Below are 19,345 nucleotides of genomic sequence, written 5' to 3' on the forward strand. Positions count from 1 at the left end.
AAGAACAAAGGTAAATGGAGAAATGAGGTGAGAGCCACATCCAGTAAGGGAGAGTATCTTCTGGATGGGTATTCACCTTATCTCCTTAGCTCAAAGGCTCTCTGGCTACAAGGCTTAAGGAGAACAGGAACATGTACCTAGTTTGTGGGACTGGCTTTATTGCTGCTTCCAAGGTACTGTGAGGTCATGGCTGATAGGTGAGCAGGAACTGAGAGATCTTAGCAGAAAGTTTTCTTAACATTGAGTCTTACTGGGAGAACCTAAACGTTAGCTTGTTTTATAAAGTAATCTCCAAAACTAATGGTGGGATATTTCAGCCTGAAAGCAGGATGGTGTCCTTTAGATGTGTAGACTCAAGTGCATAGGCAAGCAAAAGCAGGAATTAGAGATTGCCAGTGGATCTTAGTCAACTTATATTAGCTTCTGCGACATAAATATAAAAGTCTAGTCATTTTTGGGCCTCAGGTGTCCAGTCACAGTTTTCTCTGGTTTTAACTTACTTTCTTATAGAGCTGAGTGCCTGCTATGACTGTTGGTCTCAGACAAACATGTTGACTATGTTGTCACGTGCACCACTTCCAGAAGGACAGAGATAGAAGAATTACAGGTAGCTAACTATCATAAGTATGTCACACTGCTCTTCCAAACCTCCCACCCTGATGATCTTCAGCTTTAGAGAAATGTGAAAATGTGGAGGGTATTACAGGAAATCAGGCCTTTCATTTGTTTTGCTAGGTCCATTGAAGCTAGTGTTGATTATCATTCTTTGTTCAGAAAGTCAATTAAAAAAAAAAAACAAAAAAAAAACAAACCAAAAAAACATTTTCCTAAAGGAGAAAAGGGGAATTTGTTAACTTTGAAAGTATGAAAACTCTTTCCTTTTCTGCCTAAACATTTCCCAAATCTCAACATGTAAAAACATAGCATTTGCATTCTGTTTTGCTTTTTTTTCACCCAGCTAGAGCTTTCCAACTGGTAGCCTGGGGGGACAATTCTGTCTGGCCCCAGAAATATATTCCACTATTATATGACCTTTTAAAATGTATCTGCTATGCAGATCCCAAGTAAATTGCTGTAACAGAGTCTAGCCCCAGGTTGCCGAGAAATTGTCAAGAAGTCCTGCTTTAGACAAACTTAAAAAAATTCTATGGAGAAAAATGTCACTGTGTTTTTTTCCATGGGAACAGAAAATACTTCATTTGCTGCTCTTGTCTCACTGTTGAACTACCTGTAAGGAGCTCGCTCAAAGTTAGTGAGTCAGTGGTGCAGCATTGCAAAATAGGACTTTTATTCCTTTCTGTTTGGCTCTAAATTCTCCCTTGCATTTCCAGCAGAAAGTTACCTCCTTTCGCCACTACCAGCAGGACAGTGTAGGGGCAGCCACTGGAGTGTTAGGAAGAAAGCGAGATCAGACACAAGCCTTTCTTCTGATTTCTGGAGTTCATGACCTGCAGAGAACCTTTAGTTCCTATATGTGCTGAAGAAACCATGCTGCGGTCATGAAGCTTTTGACTTTCCCAATTCAGACTCTGCTGCCTCCCAGCTGACAAGGAACAGTGAGGAATGCAAGCTACAGTAAACACCAATCTCACGTATAAAATGTGAAAGTGCTCAAAATATGTCTATTGTTCTCTATAGCAGGACTGCTTGCTGGAGCGCATAAGACTGCCTGATAAATAACCCTGATTCTCACTGAAAAAACGACTTTAAATTGTGAGGCTTCTTTGCCTTTGACTTTTCTTCTGCTGCACATATCCAGGCTAGACCCATATCCTTCATTTTCTCTTACAATTTTTCAAACCTCTGGCTTTTATTCCACCCCCTGCCCTGATGCAGCTGTAATATGGCCAACTGCAGACCACACTCCTCCTTCCCACTCACCAACACCTTATCTATCTCAACGGCCTGAGCTTCCATCACACCAACCAACACCACCATCCTTGGGTTTCTCCTCAGGCACTGCCTTGTCCACCCTCTCGCATTCAGACTTACCGATTTCACCTCCACAGCTCTTCACCGTTCTGCCCTTCTCTCTCTTCTCCCACTAGTCCTTCACTCAATGCCCAGCTGATACCTGCAGCCTCTTCCCATGTACTTCTTTCACTGCCAATGTGTTTCTTCTACTGGGCCATGCTGTCCCTTTGTAGTGGGATGGCAGAGCTAGAGCAGGAATCATTGTCTCGGGGAAATATTACATTTAGTTGGATGCTCCTTGAAGACAGTGACTCCCATTCTCAAAGCAGGCTGATCTAGGAAGTCTTGCACAGCGTCACAGTGTGCCACAGCCCAAACAGCAACTTCATCATCCTGGAGCTTGTCTCTGTGCAAGGCAGAGACTGCACTGTATCTCTCGCCTTCCACTGCATGTGTGTACATTCTTCTATGTGTAGGTATCCTAAATGTCAGAAAGCATGAAATACATCTATGTGCTGGTCTTAATGGTTCTGGTAATAATTCCCCTTTCAGTTATGTAGGTAATCTAAATGTGACCAGTTTGTACACAAGGTGAAAAGAAAACTCTAGTAAAAAAAAAAACACTATTAAGGCTACTAAGGCAAGTAGTCAATGTGAGAGGAGCTGTTCTTCATGCTCGCACAAGGCTAAGTCTAATTCTGTTGTAGGGTGACACTACAATACAGTCCTAATTTCAGGATCACTCGTTGTCACACAAGACACAGTTTAAGAAGGAATTTGAAGACATTAAACTAGTGAAATATAGAGACAGATGTGTTGTAGGAAAATGTTTTAACAGAGAGGAGAGAGAAAAGGATAGGTTTGGGCAATATTAATTAGGAAGACATGACAGAAATTAGAAAAACGAGAATGTGGATGGAGCAGCAGAGGCCAAATGATTACCCCAACGTGTCAAATAAGATGTAGATAAATTAAAGCTGGAGAAATTGCTTTATTGGTACACTTAGAAATTCATTTCTCCAGTCAACTCATTCTCAGAGCAGTGAGCACCTGGATCTGCTGGTTCTTTGCACACCATTGAGCAGTGGATACTCTCAGGCCAGTTCTCCATGACCCCCACATGTGTCTTCTTGGCATGTGCCTGTTCCCCATACCCACTGATGTGTCAGCTTCAATTTCTCTCCATGGCACAATGACTCTAGGCTGCTCTGAAGAACCTCTCCTATGCCCACAGAGACACTGTGGTTTCCCTCCACTTAGCTTGACATAATTTAACACCTCAGGTGTAAGCAACGGCAACTGCTTGATGTTTTCCTCCTTATCCATGAGTTGCAGATGAGCTTTCACTGGCCCACCCCTTTTTGAAATGCCCCACATTAAACATAGCAAAGAGCATTCTAGCTTTGACTGAAAACTGAGAGGGCCTCTTAGGACCATAGATTTACATGGCCTAAAGGAAATATCTTGTTTGATTCCTGGTATAACATGGACATCAAGTTTCATTCCAGATTCTTGCAGGGAGTCCACTTGAAAGTTGCTAGTGGGCCATTCCATTTGGAAAAACTTCCAGTATTCTTTGAAGATGTCAAAAGAGAAAAAATAACATCACTTTATGAGGGTCATAGTAGTTAATTACCTTTGCTGTTAAATATTTGTATTCCCTGCTAAACTTCTTCTGGCTCCTAGCTTATGAAAAGAAACAGGGGAGCCAAAAGAGAGAGATTAAAGGTGAGAAAGGCAGTGAGGAATGAGGACTGGACACAGGAGGGGGTGAAGCTCAAGGGAAGGGCTAAGGTTTGGGTAGAGCTTTTATCATGTTATTAAAAACACATTGTGGCAGTTCAAGACTGCAGTGCAGTGGCAGAAAGGTGGGGTGGGAGATGCAAGGCAGCAGGCAGGTCATGATGTCCTACAGAGTTTCAACCTGCAAGCTGAAACAAAAAGAAGAAAGAAGCATCAAGAGACTAGGGCACTGGAAAAGCTATGCAGGGCCCTGGGACCAGGGGCATTGCAGATCAGGTCTAAAGTGCATTGGCAGCACGCCATAAGACATAGGAGTGGAACAATGGACCATGAGGTACATCAGAAAAATATTGTTGAGCACCTGCTCACAATGTGCCTCCAACACGCCCTGCCAAATCTGGCAGTTTCCCATTTAATAAAAAAAAACACCACAACCCTTAAGTTCATCCAGGAAAATGAGGCGGTCCAGGATTAAGGTGGTGTAAAGGTAAGAAATTCCAGTGGTATGTTCCTGCCCCATATCAGGAATCATGGGTCAACCTAGCTGTGTGCTTTCTTGTCCCCTTCTTGTAGCAGGACACTGATTTCTTTACACAGGGTGTTAGGAACCATGGATGGGGAGAGTTATTTATCAGCTTAAAGTTTTTTGGCGTTTCTCTTCTGATTCTTCTTTTGGTAAATAGGAAGATTCTCACCAGATAGAGATATTATTAGAAAGCACTTGGGAGTGAGGTGGAGCTCTGCTTGCTGCTGTTACCAGTACTGCGATTAAATTAGATTTTTTTTTTTCTTTTTACATTTAACCTGATTTTAAAGTTCCTAAGAAAAGTCTGTACCGGAACCTTTCTCTCTGTAGCCCATGGAATTAGGCTATGTCCTTTGCTTTGTATGATCCAGTGGCAATACATTTTGTTTCAGGTCCCTGGACAATATCAGATTGCCATTCCCATATAGTTATGGGCTACAGACCAAAGCTCAGAGTGTAGCGGAAGAAGCCACTAATTTGAGTGCCCAAGTTGAGACCGTATGGGAAAGATTTTCCAGGCATGTTAAGCACGCCTAACCCCTAGGATGTTTCAGTTCAAATCAGCACGAGCTTGTTGTGGTCCTCTCCACACTGAAGGGCCTGGCACAGTCAGTCAGACGAGGAGAGATTCATGAGGTGTCCAGCTTAGTTGGAAAGTAAGCAAAGGGGAGGAGGACACCGTTAGAGGGGTGCTTAGGGCTCCCAGAGGATAGGGGAGGGAGGCACAGGCACAAAAGTTTGTTATTTTCTACGTACTCTCTGTTACAGCCCAAAGCAGCCAGGCTCTGAGACTTCAGGTCTGCAGAGTAAGGATGGGACTCTTCTCCAGCTGATAAGGAAAGAGTTGTGTGAGTAAGAAAGAGAAGGAGCTGTACATCAAACTCACCACACAGCACCTCCAGCCACTGCAGTTGGTTGGGGGAGGCTTTAGGGGGAGGAGTAGGAACAGGAGAAGTATTAGGGCTGTGAGCCACTATTCATTTACAAACTATAATTAATTTGATGTTTAGATTAATTTCTGATGCACTCTCAAAGGTGCACTGAAAGCATTTTTCCTTTATTATAATGTTGATTGCTTATTGGGGAGATAAATCTAACTGTCAGTTATGCACTGACTTACCAAAACTTTCAGACCAAGCAAGCATGTATGCATAAGGAACAGCTGTTTGCAGCTCTCGAGTTAAAGGGACAGCTCTGTCTTTTTCCAATAACTCACATTAAAGAAAATCTATACATTGTACATAGGGACTTCTGCTTTCCTTTTGTAGCTTAACAATTTATTAGACAAGAATATGTTAGCAGAATCTATCTTCTATTTATCTCTCTGTCCATGTGTCTATCACTATTCTATCCATCTCTCCACACAAGTGATAGATGTAGTCTGTCCAGAATATGTTTAAAATTATGGATATGTTTGTACATACCTACTCACGTGCACATTAACACAATAATTTTAAATGATTTTACCCATAGTGTAATTAGATGGAGGAACTCATTACTGCAGGGTCTTTGTGGTTACTCATTTAATGACCTTCAAAGGGGAAACGGCCATTGATGTGACTAATAGAAATGACCGATGTTAAAACTTAATGCCCAAAGAAAGAAAAGAGAAAAAAACAAAAAGAGTTTTTAAGGAGATTAAAAACTTAGTGCTCTGGGTTTCAAATCAATCCATCAGCACTGGGACCCAGGAAAAGAACCTGACCAGGCTCTCATGGGCCTGCACATGCTTGCTATTGTGCTGTTACCTCCTCTAAAACCCCTTTGACATTAGATGAAGTAGATGAACTTGAATCATGTACAACTGGTCCTACATGTGCTCTGAGGCTATTACTGTTTCAAATGTGAACATCATCATGTGTAGAAATGCCAGAGAGGGGTCCCTAGTGCTGCTTGCATTCAGTCTAGAAGTTTCTGTTCAGAAGTCAGAAATAACAACCCCTCCAACACACAGGCCCATTTCTGAACTCAAGGTGATGGATCTGCAGAGCACAGACTTACCACATCCTGCCCATGTGAGACTGCAGACCCACTACAGCATTTTGACTACCCATTACATCTGTTTTTATTTTTGTTTTCCCAAGATCTCTCTCACGCAAGGTGAATTCAAGCTGTAGAATAGGGAAGTCTCTATCAATCCATCCAACCATCAATCCACACCCCCCCATATATCTATCTTCAACTTCTTTATATCCATCTCTCCTGTCTCATTCACTGCACAGGACTGCTCTTCAGCATTTTGAAGTCTGTCAGCTAGCTAGTTACTGAGCAGCTGTTCAATAGATCCTCACAGCTCTGTGCTTGGCCTCAGGCCTTCCTGCCCGCACAATATTCAAACCCTGTTATGAATATGAATTTATTATTATTTCCTCATCTGTTTTCCTAAGGCCCTTCCCAGCAGAGCATTTGAGAGGTTCACAGAGCTAAGTAACAGCATTTTCATAGTGCTCATGGTGTCCTCATTTCACCAAGGGGATGATGAGGCATAGAAAGATATTCAAAACTATTTATTAATATTGGATGCCTAATCTGAGATGCCATGAACCTGATAGTCTGTTTGCTTGTTTTTCTCAAGGATGTAGCACAACGCAGGGCATGCTATGTGTATGTTCACTTCAGTTGAAGGTACAGGCAGCAGTTTTTCTGAGTGAAATCTCAGGTCATCGACTGAGCACCAAGAAAAGAGGAACACATAGCAGATCTTCATCTTCACTGGCAAACTAAAGAAGCCTTGCATATCAGCTCAAACACTGCCCTGTAACTATCCATGTCTTTCTAACGTTTGTATGCCATGGGCTCTATTTGGGCCATGAAAATTAACTCATGGCTGAACATTGTTTGGGCATGGCTCAGCATTGACAAGGGCCAGGACTGTCCCTAGACAGCAGTATAGACAAGGCCACCATTTTTTGAAGGTAAAAGAGTTTAGTCATGTAGATATAAGCCGTGATGTGCCAGTTGCGCTCAGAATCTGCCCTATTTTTTTTACTAGTGAAAAAAGTAGACTAGGAGATCTTATTAAGGCATTTTGTGATATATGAGATAACAGGCATAACCAGGATGTCATGGCAGGAATAGGAATCAGTTCCAGTTCTCCAAGGCAGCATTTGGTTGTACAACTACAAAACCATCCTTTCCCTGTCTTGTTTACTGTCTACATTCCAACATTAGCAGTAATGAGTCTGATACATTGCCATTTTCCTCACCCTGTTATGTTATTCATTCTCTACAGTAATTAAAACAAGGATGCCATGAAAAAGAAAAATACAGAAATGTGTGGTTAGAAGCAATGCCTTAATGCATATACAAAAGAATACAGAATTAAAATTTTATAGGTAACATCATTTCTCGCATTTCTAACTCGAGTGCTTCATTCTGCAACCTTAACATCATGTTAATGTATTGGTGCATGTGATATCTTTCCTTTTCAAGCAAAAAAGAAAACCAAAATAAATCCTCAGATGAGATTAACATCTTTAAATAGTATATATTGGCATCTTCAAACATTCTCATCAGGGTAACAACTTGCAAATCCCCATAAAAATAGGTATATCTTTCTTAACCATTTCTGATTTCATCTCTCTTAAATGCCCAACCAAATTCAACCTCATCTCCACTCTCCTCAGTCTTGATCTGCAATATATCACATATTTATATTATGTGATATAATATATACATTGCATTATATACAATATAATACATACATTGCATATGTATTTATATATATATATGTATATATATATATATATGTGTAATAGAAAATATGTCTGCAAATTATTAAAAACAATAGAAACCACTGAATAAGAGGTTTGAATTTGGGCAACCTGCTCTAGTGCTTGCTGGCCTTCAAGGTGCAAAAGCTTTTCCTTATATTTAGCCTGGATCTCTCTTATTTAAGTTTATGTCCCTTGTCTCTCTATGCCACCATGCACCCCTATGAAGAGACTATCTTTGTCATGTTCCTCTCACAGGGCAAGGTGCTCCAGCCCTTGCCCATCCTGATGGCCATATGCTGAACTCCACTTTGTCACTGTCATTCCCATGTTGAGGGGAGGGCATGCCTAAAACTAGATGTCCGGGTGTGGTCTAATGAGTGCTGAGTAGAGAAGGATAATCACTTCCCTAACTGACCGTCTGTGCTCTTGTTAATAGAGCTCAGGATGCTGTTGGTCTTCCTCATAGGCTAGGGCACAACTCTAATGAGATCCTCTGTGATGCACCCCCATGGAAAACACAGAGACAGGGGGACTATAGCCCTTTCACCAGCTGAGCTTCAGTCCCCTTAATATTTAACCATAAATATTTTATTGTTATAAAAGGGAGGATGTGCATACATCTAACAGGGGATGGTATCTTTGGCTGCTTCACAGGTAATGGGTTTTCTCTGGTTTTGGAAATATGACCTACAAATCTGATCGGGTTCTGACCATTTAAAGGGGAAATCATATGATTCTTCTAAAGATAGGTCTCTAATGACCTTTTGAAATCCTTCTCTAACAATGTTTCCAGAAACTGTAAGATATTTATCCTGGTCATTGTACATCTCCTGATGTGGTTGAACAGGCTCCAGAGGATTATTGCATTATTGGGGTTTTAAAAATGCTTATGAGAGAATAATTTTTGCTACTTGATTTTAAGAGTCAATGCAAGAACGACATTTTTAGGGGCAACTTATATTTTACCCAACCCCTTCAAATTATGATCCCTATCCACATTATCAATAACTATCTTGCCTTTCTCAGGTCTTCAGTTTTTTCTAATCAAAGGCTTTTTCATAAATGTATTTTGGAGCAATATATCCCTTTATTTCAATAAGTAAAACACAAGCATATTTTCCCATCTCCCACCCAAGCTTGGATCAAGATTTCAGACAGGCCATTGGGCAGCAGTCCTACAAGCCAGAATTAGATCAGGCTTTAGACAATCTATGATAAGATTCAAGTCCCACATACTGAATGTAACTCTTCTGGGGGACTGTAGAAGGCTCTTCACAGAGGTCTCCAGGATTCAGTATAGCCTTTTGAAGGCCATTAATCATGAATGTTCTGCTGGTAGACCCACAGGAGTGTATCCGCATCTACACTGTGATATGAAGGTGTTTCATTCCTATTGATGTTGATGACAAAACAAGCCAGCTGATAATTTCCCTGTCCATTGTGGGTAGTTGAAACACAGAGGTCTTACATTGACACTTAGATGTAACAGCTGGTTGGATCTGAAACAATATGCTATCTTCCAGCTTAAAATGTACTTATATAACTCTTTCCTCTGTCATCTTGGTACCTAGCATAGTTCAGTGCCAGTTCACAACCTCCTGGTCTAGATATTAAGACGTTTTCTCTTTTCTTTTTCTTTTTCAAGTGGCTCACTGCCTATGAGGAGTTTTTTTCCTATTGATTTCACTTTTAGTTTTGTTAGTTGTTTTTTACACAGTGGCCTCCATAGAAAGTAAAGTAGCAGTTTGAAAGGCATGGCCAAAAACTCTTCATCACTACTTCTGGCTTCTGAGCAGAAACTTCTGGTCTGTCCCACAAGAGAAGATTCAGGTCTTTCTATATCTATTGAGTTGCCTCAACCTACCCATAATGAAGTATGAGGTGTGCAACAATAAAAAGGGAAGAGAAGGTTAGTTTTCTATCTAAGTAATGATCAGCAGGAGCAAGATGGGAAGATTCTGTACATTGCTACACCAAGAATGGATTTATTTCAGAGACTCCCTGGGACATGAAAGAACTGAAAAAAAAATTGTCACTAGGCACTAGTACAATTCACAGTGCATATTTCTGATTGGTTTTCTTGTTTTGTTTTGCCTTTTTTTTCTTGATTAACCCAGGAGGGAATTTGCTTCCCCACTATGAAATATTATCAAAAGGAAAGTCACCTTTTATGATGCTTGTCTTTTATAGACCAAGAAGGATGAGTAGCTGCAATGTTCATACATGGCTTCTTTATCAAGAACCCACAATTGAGTGAGATCCAAGAGGGAACCTGAGAGCAAAGAAATTAAGATTAAGATGAGAAAAGGATGGTGACATAGCTGCTGGGAGCTTCAGCAGTTATTTTCATCTTGTTTATATTGTACAAGTCCAACAAAAAAAATGTAAAAATATCCTTCACCTTGATTCAGCAACACTCTCAGTGCGTCATTAACTGAACACCCTATTAAGATCCCACTCACAACTTGTGTAAAACCTACACCAAGTTCATTCTTTGCTTCTGGTTTACACTGGCAGAAGAACTTGTCTCCTCAAAAGTTCATCTGTTTTTTCCAACCATGTCCTTTCACCATAAACCTTATATTGACACATTATGACATCAGACGTTTACAAGGAAGGCTCAGAGAGCAAGTCAAGAAGAGTTACTTTATTTCTGAAAGCAGTTAGGAAATTGCTTCAGTTGTAATCAACATTCAAAAAAGGACAAAATACCATTCACTTATCTATGGGTGATTCCTTACTGACTAGTTTGTTCCTTCTGAGGAAAATCACCAGCTGGGTTGGAGCATTATGCTTCTTTTAGAAGAACCACAATGCTTCTTGTTCACAGCACACATGTATGTATACTAGTCCAATATTTGATTCATGGGGTCTCCAAAGAATGGCTGAAGCCTGAATCCTTCACCTCTTCTACTCATTTATTGGATGACTTCAACTCCTACTTAGCAGAACAGGTAGGACCGCAGTCCCAAGCATCAGGCAAATAGTTGTTCATCCTTTAGACAAGCTCTATTTACAGGAAAAAAATATTTTAGTGTTAGTACCATTCTTAGGATGAGAAATCTGTTGTGGTTTTCTATATCAGATTTTTGCTTCTTCTTTTTCTTTTTTTAGAAAAAGTTGGTCGTGATAAGGTGCCCCCATTCCAGATGTATGTATGAGTCAAAACCCCAGGTCTGATCATGTAGTAACTAAAATTGTCCAAATTCTAGTCCAGTCTTGAAACTTGACTATGTGCTTTCACTGTGAGTCATGACAGTAATTTCTGGATGGGAAAAAAAAAAAAAAAAAAAAAAAAAAAAAATCCCCCACAGATTCTGAAAGAGAATCATAGGAAGAAAAGTCCTTCTTGGTTTGAGCCACCAAGAGAGAAGGAGCTGTACATCAAACTGAGGGTCAGCGTCTACATCCCTCAGTCTTCTTCAGAGAAGATACTCCCTCTTTGAGACAGTATCTGGAGAGCATCCAACTGATGATGCACAATAACAGGGACCACTTCTCTGCACATTCCAGCTCATATTACCACAATGTATAGAACTAGTTCCATGCACCATGGGAAGGTGACATAAGGAAGATGTTCGTGTATATCAAGCTACCTTCTGTGCTGGGTGTTCTGACCTTTAGAGAAAGTTAATCATGCCATCTACTTTCGCTCTTCATTTAATCTCCCCTTCCCATCTGTTCAGTTTCTCTCAGCTGGAAGCAAGATGAAGAACGAATACCAGTCAGATGTCTCAGTGGTCCACAGCCCACACTTTGGGGCCATATATTATAAGGCATTAACATCAGTTGTCACCTCTATCATGACTGTTACCACAGTCCATGCCAGATTAGGAGGCAAGAACTGATTTTCTAAATATCTGAAATGAGAAATGAACAACAGACAGACAGACAGATATGCAGTATCAGAAGGGGCCATTCTGTTCCTTTGGATTGAACTCTGAAATAACATATGCCAGATACCTCAGCTCATGTGACAGGTTCAAACCTTCTGCTTGAGTCATAGCATTCCTTTTAGAAAATATCTTAATCAAGATTTCATGTGATAGGTGCTCCACCCCTATTGCTAAACAAGATGTTCCAAAATAGTTAATTACCCTCACTATTTAAAAAATGCAGACTCAGTGTCTTATTTCCATTTTAAATTTTTCAAACGTCTGCTTCCACCCAGAAGAAATCACCAAGATTTTTTTGTAATATATTAAAAAAACCACATTCTATTAGAAACTATTTACAGACTTCAGTTAGAAGACTGTTTAACCTTCTCTTAGATAAACTGTGGCAACTCTCATTATTTTTTCAGACCTATAATTATTCTTGTAGTTGAGAATAATTTCTAAAACTTATCTTTTTTTTTAGAGAAATCACCAGAAATAAATGCAGAATTCCAGTAAGGATCTTTCCTGAGCCATAGTCAGAGGTGACATCACCTTGCTACTTCTAGAACATATTCCCCAGAGACAGGCTTCATCCCAAGATTGTACTGAGTCTTGTACTATTTCAGCATAATCCTGAGAGCTCATTTATTTAGCTTGTTATCATTACACTCATGTTCTTCTGAGAAGCACTGTTTTCTTGAGTGACCCACCTGTTTTTTCCTGTGGATACTTAATTTTGCATTTGTTGTATTGAAATGAACACTCTTTAACTGAGCCTACGCAGTGACCCAGGTCAACACTACTTAATTCTGTCATTATTTACCACTTCTCCATTTTTGTATGATAGGTAAATTTTACAAGCAATTACTTTAGAAGTCTTCCAGGTAATGTTAGAGAAACTGAATAGCACAGAGATTTTGGCATTCTCCTGGAAGAGCCTAGTAGAAACTCCTAAATATTGTTAGTCACAATTCGCATTTTTTATTTTATGGTCTATATACTATCCAATTTTTAAGAAGTTTGATACAAGTTGCTTTCAGTTTCTATAAAGAAGGGTTCTCTCAAATACTCTAGAAACGTTTAAGTGAAAACTTAAACTCTGTGAAAACTTAGTTTATTAAACAAACTTACAATTTCATGCAATCAGATTCATTTGATAAATGCTATTTTCCATGAAAGCATGATGATTGGTATTAATTGTACACCTTTTAATTCTTTGACATATCACCTCATATCAAAATTTTCATAATTTTACTTAGGTTTATGAAAGATTAACTAAGTTTATGAGGTCATCGAGTTTACATCCTCAAAAATTAATAATGGATTTTTTTTTTCTGGAACACTTTGAAGGTTTTCTAATATTCCATAAATTTCTAAAATGAACATTAATGGTTCAGCAAATTTCTGAGCCAATTCTTTGAATATTCTGACATTCAAATTATCTCATCCTGTAGATGTGAAATATTTAATAGTAGTTGTTTAGCATAGTTGTCAGTTATTGACTCTTCATACATTTAAAAAAGTAGATGGATGGATGAATGGGATGGGATGAATAACTGGATGCACGGATCTCACTTGGACATGATTAAATATCAGTGGAAGGTTAAATATTCCAAAAAGTGATCCAACCCTATTAGGCACTGGAAAACAGGTGAAGTGCTTTGCTCTTGATCTGCAGACCTACTCCTTTATTGAGTATTCCAGTACCCATAAATCACCTTACAGTACAATACCTTCCAATGCACACATACATTATAGGGCTACTTACATACAGATTGCATCCTGAAATTCTTTACAGTTGTAAAAAATTGCAAGACAGAGCTAGCACATTGTATAAAGAATATAGAAAGGTAAAGACCTTGCAAGGCAATTAATTGAAAACTCCCATTCTCTTATAAGACTAATAGACATGCAGGAAGAGAAACTGAGCAATCTTAGAAATGAAATGGACTGAAGTAGCAGGGAAGTGCTGAGGGGTGAGTGGCCAGGTCCAGATAGGAGGAGAAGGATGGGAGCTCCTCCCCATCACCATTCCCTCAGGGGAGAAGGCAATTTGAACGCCTTAGTGTTGCTTTCCCAGTAGGAAATGCCTCCCTGACATTCCTAGGTCTCACCCTTCACTGGTTAGTAAAAAATCAAGGAAGCCGTGTGCTAAGGGGACAGTTATATTAATAAACAATTTTATTCATAAATAAATTATATTAATAACAAATTCCTTAATTACTAACTCAAATTCTTGGGGAAGGAAAGCAGCAGGGCCTCTGGTCTAACTAATTGACAGTGATTTCTGTAGTTTCTTCTATCTTAGTAGTTTGGGCAAGGCACCCTCCCATGTCCTGTTCAACACTTTGAACACAAGGGAAGCAAGGGGCATGGGCTTCTCCTGCACTAGTACCCAGCCCAGATGCGCAATTTTTCTTCTCTTTCGTTGCACAGAAATTTGCCTTCCACGGGCTGAGAGGCAGATCCTTGCTCTTCTGTTATTCTCATTTCCCTCTAGTAATATGAACATGGGTTGAATGAGAGGAGGAAAAAGTTCAGAAAAGTGAGATCCTCTCCTTAGCTTGTGACTTTTATAACTAGAGGAACAAGATTTGCCAAGAAAGATCCGTCATGGCAATCAGACAACTACACTGACAGCCAGAACCAGAAAAATGTCTCTCTGGCCTAAAAAAGCTAATAAGCACTAATGTCTATCTGTTTCTGTTGCAATCTCTTGCAAAGTGCATCTCTGAGATGGTAGTTTTGTGCAGCAAACACCTGGAACATAGATCAAATAACTTTTCTTAATTTTACAAGTTAAATACTTGTTTCTTTTAGGTTCTTCTGTTCCTTTACATTTTCTGAGACCAGACCAGCTAACATGAGTGGACCTGCTGTAGGACCATTAGCCCCCAGTTCAGGAGTCTGGATCAAAAGCTAACATGAGGACCTGTCATTCACCGTGGTCTTGACTTCTGATTTAGGTGCAATTACCAAGCACTGGGTTCCATCCAGAGGAAAGCTTCTGCTGAAGAGAGGCAACATGCTATTCCAACCTGGTAGCAGATCATCAAAAGTCTGTTTTGCACATTAACCGCTAATTCTCCTTGCAGCATGCAAAGAGAAACAGAAAACTCAGGAAGACCGATTACGGATCCATGTGAACCTAATGATGTGCTCATTCAGGGCTGCACTTAGTGCACAAACTAATTCCTGGCCATGTAGAGACACTACTCACTGTGAATGAAAAGTTTACAGTTGCAAAACAGTCTTCAAATGCACTGTGAGATAGATTGTTAATTCCCTTCTTTATCATCTCCGCTGATTAAAAGAGAAAAACAGCTCTTGAGTAACATCAATTACATAAAGCCATGGATGACCATGCTGGCATCATGAGAAGGGCATGAAGCTCCCTCAGCATGACTCACTACCAAGAGTTCCTGTGGAAAAAATGGGGAGAAACCAAAGCACCCTGTGAGATGCTACCCCAGTTTCTGTCTGCTGATCATTTATTTACACAGCCATGTAGGAAAAGAGCAGGCCAGGAAAAGTCATGGACTCCAATGTAAGGACCTTCCTGGAAGATGCTGTGCAGAATCAGGAATATTAGATGCCCTGAGCTGCAGTCCTAGTAGATTTCTTCATTCCTTGCTGCTTTCATAAATCATTTATTAGAACAACCTTTTTACATAATCCCTGTGGGGAAAAAAAAAAAAAAAAAAAAAAAAAAAAAACACCACCAACATCCTCCCCAGAAAATAGATTTGTCACAAAATCCTGTCCTCCTACCAACCATCTTCAGGCCAGAACATATATTTCTCTGATTATTAATTAACTGATGCACAGAGATAACTTCAAGCTTTTTAATCTCTCCCTTTCTCTTTTGTCCTTCAAGAGTGCAGGTGACAATTCAGGGCCGGTGTTCAAAACACAGATAACTTCTTGAGCAGCTGTAGTACTGTCATCATGCTTTGAGCCCAGTAGTCATGGGCTCAAACATGAAAGCCATACAGAAAATAAATATTTAAGCTATTTTCCCAGAACATGCATTCTGTTCCTAGTCATATATTTTAAAATTTGGCATAGCACCATTGACTCTGCTGACTCTGGCGTGGAGAAACAAAGATGATTAGCTGCCAACAGTGTACATAACAACAATAACAAAAGTCACGTAATCTAGCAGCAGGTATCTGACCCAAAAATAGAAAGGAATATAATATTTTTAGCACAGCTTGTCTGTCTGTCTATCTGCCTGTCCTTTATCACTGTGACATCTCAACTCTTAGGATAAGTCATAGCTTTTCTTCTTTTTGGAGTCCATCCAAATACCTTCAAAAATATGAAATGCAGCTACACATAAATAACAGGAAGGGGAAGAGTGGAAGGCGCCAATAACTTCTTAGTGTATCAAGCCCCCTGAAATTAAAACAGTGAAATGAAGATAGAGCAATAAGGATGGAGTCACCAGGAAAATGCACAATTACTGGCATTTACCCTTCTCCTTCTCTCTCCCCAGCCCTCCCGTCCCAGTCTGTAACCCTCAGCAGCTAGCCAGTGGAGATTTTCATATTACAGCAGTGGATATCAGGACAACTAAGGAGAAAAAAATAAACAATCCAAATTTGGTCCAAATCTGTAGGCAACTAATACCAATAGCATCAGAGTACAACTCTCACCTTCATTATCTGGTCTAAATGAAATATAGTGAGCAAATGCACTTCTGATCTCTCTTATTAGTCCCATTTGTTAAAATGCTATATTATTTACAGCTTTGCACAGAATGAGGAACTGGCCTTAGAATTCCATCTGAAAAGCAAAGTGATGATAAAAACTAGTGTAGCTTTGAGAGCTTATCTAAAGGCAAGGTTGTTGCAGAGGTACAACTATATCAGCATCCCAGCACCAGGGTTTATCACCCAACTAGAAGTTTAGTCTTGGCAAAAGTAGACAAACAGTAGACTTCCATCATACTTGGCAGCATTTCTGAGGGGGTTTGCATGCATTGGGAGATTGATTCAGCAATTAACATTACTTTGAGGAGTGACTCACTGAGACACTAGCTAGTTAACAATATGTTACCTTGAGATGTCAGTCCCAACTTTGGAACCAGGTAAATCCCACAACAGAAGTTATCTTGATTTAAGCTAGGTGCCTGCCTTCATTGTAATCAGCACCTTGCTACACAGCCAGTGGGACTTAATTCATTTAAGCACAGTTAGGAGTGTCCTGAAAAAAGAGACAAATCATGTCCTACACTCCATTGACTATATTGGCTAGACCTCCACTGATTATTTTAGGATCCCAAGATGATTTGCTCACAAATGGATGCATATGTAGACGCACTCTAGATGTGCACGTTTAGTCAGTAGGAGGTACATTGACACAGGACGAGTTACAAGAGTAGAAATCAAAGTTCCCAGGCAAGCTAGGTTCTCTGAAGGCATGATATAAGCAATTATCCAGCTTTGGTATTTGGTAGCTGTGTATATAGTAGTAAAGTAAATGTACCCAGCACTTTCTCCTACTACTGAGAAAAGATTGGCCTACACCCAAACTATTAATTTATCTTATTTTCCTGAGTATCATGGTCACATTCAAGCTAACTACTGAAACCAGATTCTGCCCTGTGCTAATACTCAGATTTTGCCCAGGAATTGTCTGAAGTTAGGCACAAGCCAAAACTATGTTAAGGACCTGTCTAAAAATTTAGTGGTATGGATGATTTTGTTCCAGTTTCTCCAAACTTCCCTGACAGAGTTTTAGTTTACCGTTATGGATGTAGCTGATGGGTTTTGAACAAGAGTATTAGCAAACCAGAGGTAATTTTAAAAAGAACTGGCTTTCACTACGTCCTGTATTCAAAGATGTAAGGTAGCTAGACAGCAAATTTCAAGCTGAAGCTCAAGTAAAGCATTTCTAAGGGAGTTTCCAGCAGTATTTAAAGACTGAATCAACTCAGGTGAAATCAGGGGGTGTTCAGTTTGTTCCTTTGCTGAGATCAAATCACAGGACCTTGTTGACTGATAGATTATTCAACAAGTCAAATGTAAACCAGGAACATTACCAGGCGCTTACCGGTTAATAAGTGATAGCAAAAGCAAATCCGTTGCTGTTGAATAATACCCCCGCTCATTGCTCACTATAACTCTCCAATTTTCTGTCTAGAGATTGATGACTGCTATGAGGCTTAAGCAACGCTTTTTCTCACATCTTCAGAGCTGCAGTGTTGGTACCTTCTCATCCAGGTGGTTGGCAGGAAAACTGCGTTGACAGCCAGTTACTTGGAGCCTTTGCTTCAGGAGGGGAGGATGAAGAGGAATACTTGTTTATTCCATAGGCCTCCCTCTTAAAACCACATCTGCCGTACTCAGTAAACCTGCTGTCTCACTTTGAGGCTAAGACTATAGGTGTTATGACCTCTCATAAAGTTACGTTATTAGGCAAAGGCAGGAAGAACAGCTTTAATGTGAGAGTGAGGGGTGCTTGCATGCATGTATATGCATATCTTTTTTCAACTGCAAGCCACCCTGTGTCATCTGGGAGACTTGCCTTTGAGGAGGAGCTATACCAGGGAGGAGGTGATGCTGAATGCATTCACAATACAGCCCAAGGCTGTAATCCATGTCTGGTGCTGTTGTCAGGAGCAGGTGTATATCTGGCAACAAATGCTCAGCATTAGCTTTTTGAGGAGCTCTCAAACTGTCTCTTCATTTCAGCCTGTCTATTGAGAGACACTGCATTCCTAGGGCTGATTTGTGCTGCCAGAGATTTGTAGGGCTGGGAAAACAGATGGTTTTGTCTGGAGTGCAGGCTGGTCCAGGCTAGTCTTACCTGGGCTTGGGATCAGAAATGTTGGCACACAAGGACATTTCTGGCAAAGGCAGTGGAAGTAATTCTTAAATAATGTGATGGGCCCTTACCTCACTAATATTTCAGACCCATGGTCACTCCAGTTAAAGTCATATAAAGTTTGAGCAAATGAGGTCTTTTCCTGGAGCTAACATTAAATAAAAAACAAAAAAACAAAACAAAACAAAAAACCCAAAAAACAAAAACACACAAAAAAACCCCAACTACAATAATCCTCCCTTACCAAAGCTGAATGCATTAGATGCATTGTATCCTTCATGGTTCTCAACTATCTTGACTCTTCTGATCCTCAGAGAGCAAGTCTTCCACAAAGAATGTCATTTTAGGTGGCCTGTAAATACAATATTCAGTCACTACAGGTGTTTCTACTGCTGGATGCTATCCATAGCTGATCAACTGATTTCCTGGCAAGGTGTGAATCTACTTATGAAAACCATGTTAGGAAAGCACTAGTGTTGATCTTTCTTAGCTGCAGAATCAACATAAAGTCTTTAGAAATTGTTAGTTAACAAAGTACTTCGTATTGCTTAAGTGGCCAACAATCAAACAATTCATGCCAATGAATACCATAATGGAGAACTTATTAAACTTACATTTTACTTATATTACCCTAATAAGGAAGTAGCAGTAGGTATACCAGGTTCCCTTCATTGTGAATACCGGAATGCAAAGGAAATGTTATGCTGGTGAGTGAAGGAGAGTCTAGAGATTTATCC

At 39.9% G+C, this 19,345-nt stretch overlaps 1 protein-coding gene across 1 annotated transcript in view; it reads left to right on the forward strand.

Annotated features, from left to right (window-relative positions):
• Positions 1–19,345, forward strand: part of CELF4 (CUGBP Elav-like family member 4) — an 80,699-nt gene that overhangs the window by 60,828 nt on the left and 526 nt on the right. The gene's annotated exons all lie outside the window — the stretch shown is intronic.

Source organism: Antrostomus carolinensis, unplaced genomic scaffold (assembly GCF_000700745.2).
Source record: "Antrostomus carolinensis isolate BGI_N321 unplaced genomic scaffold, ASM70074v2 scaffold1415, whole genome shotgun sequence".
In the NCBI taxonomy this organism is placed as follows: Eukaryota; Metazoa; Chordata; class Aves; order Caprimulgiformes; family Caprimulgidae; genus Antrostomus; species Antrostomus carolinensis.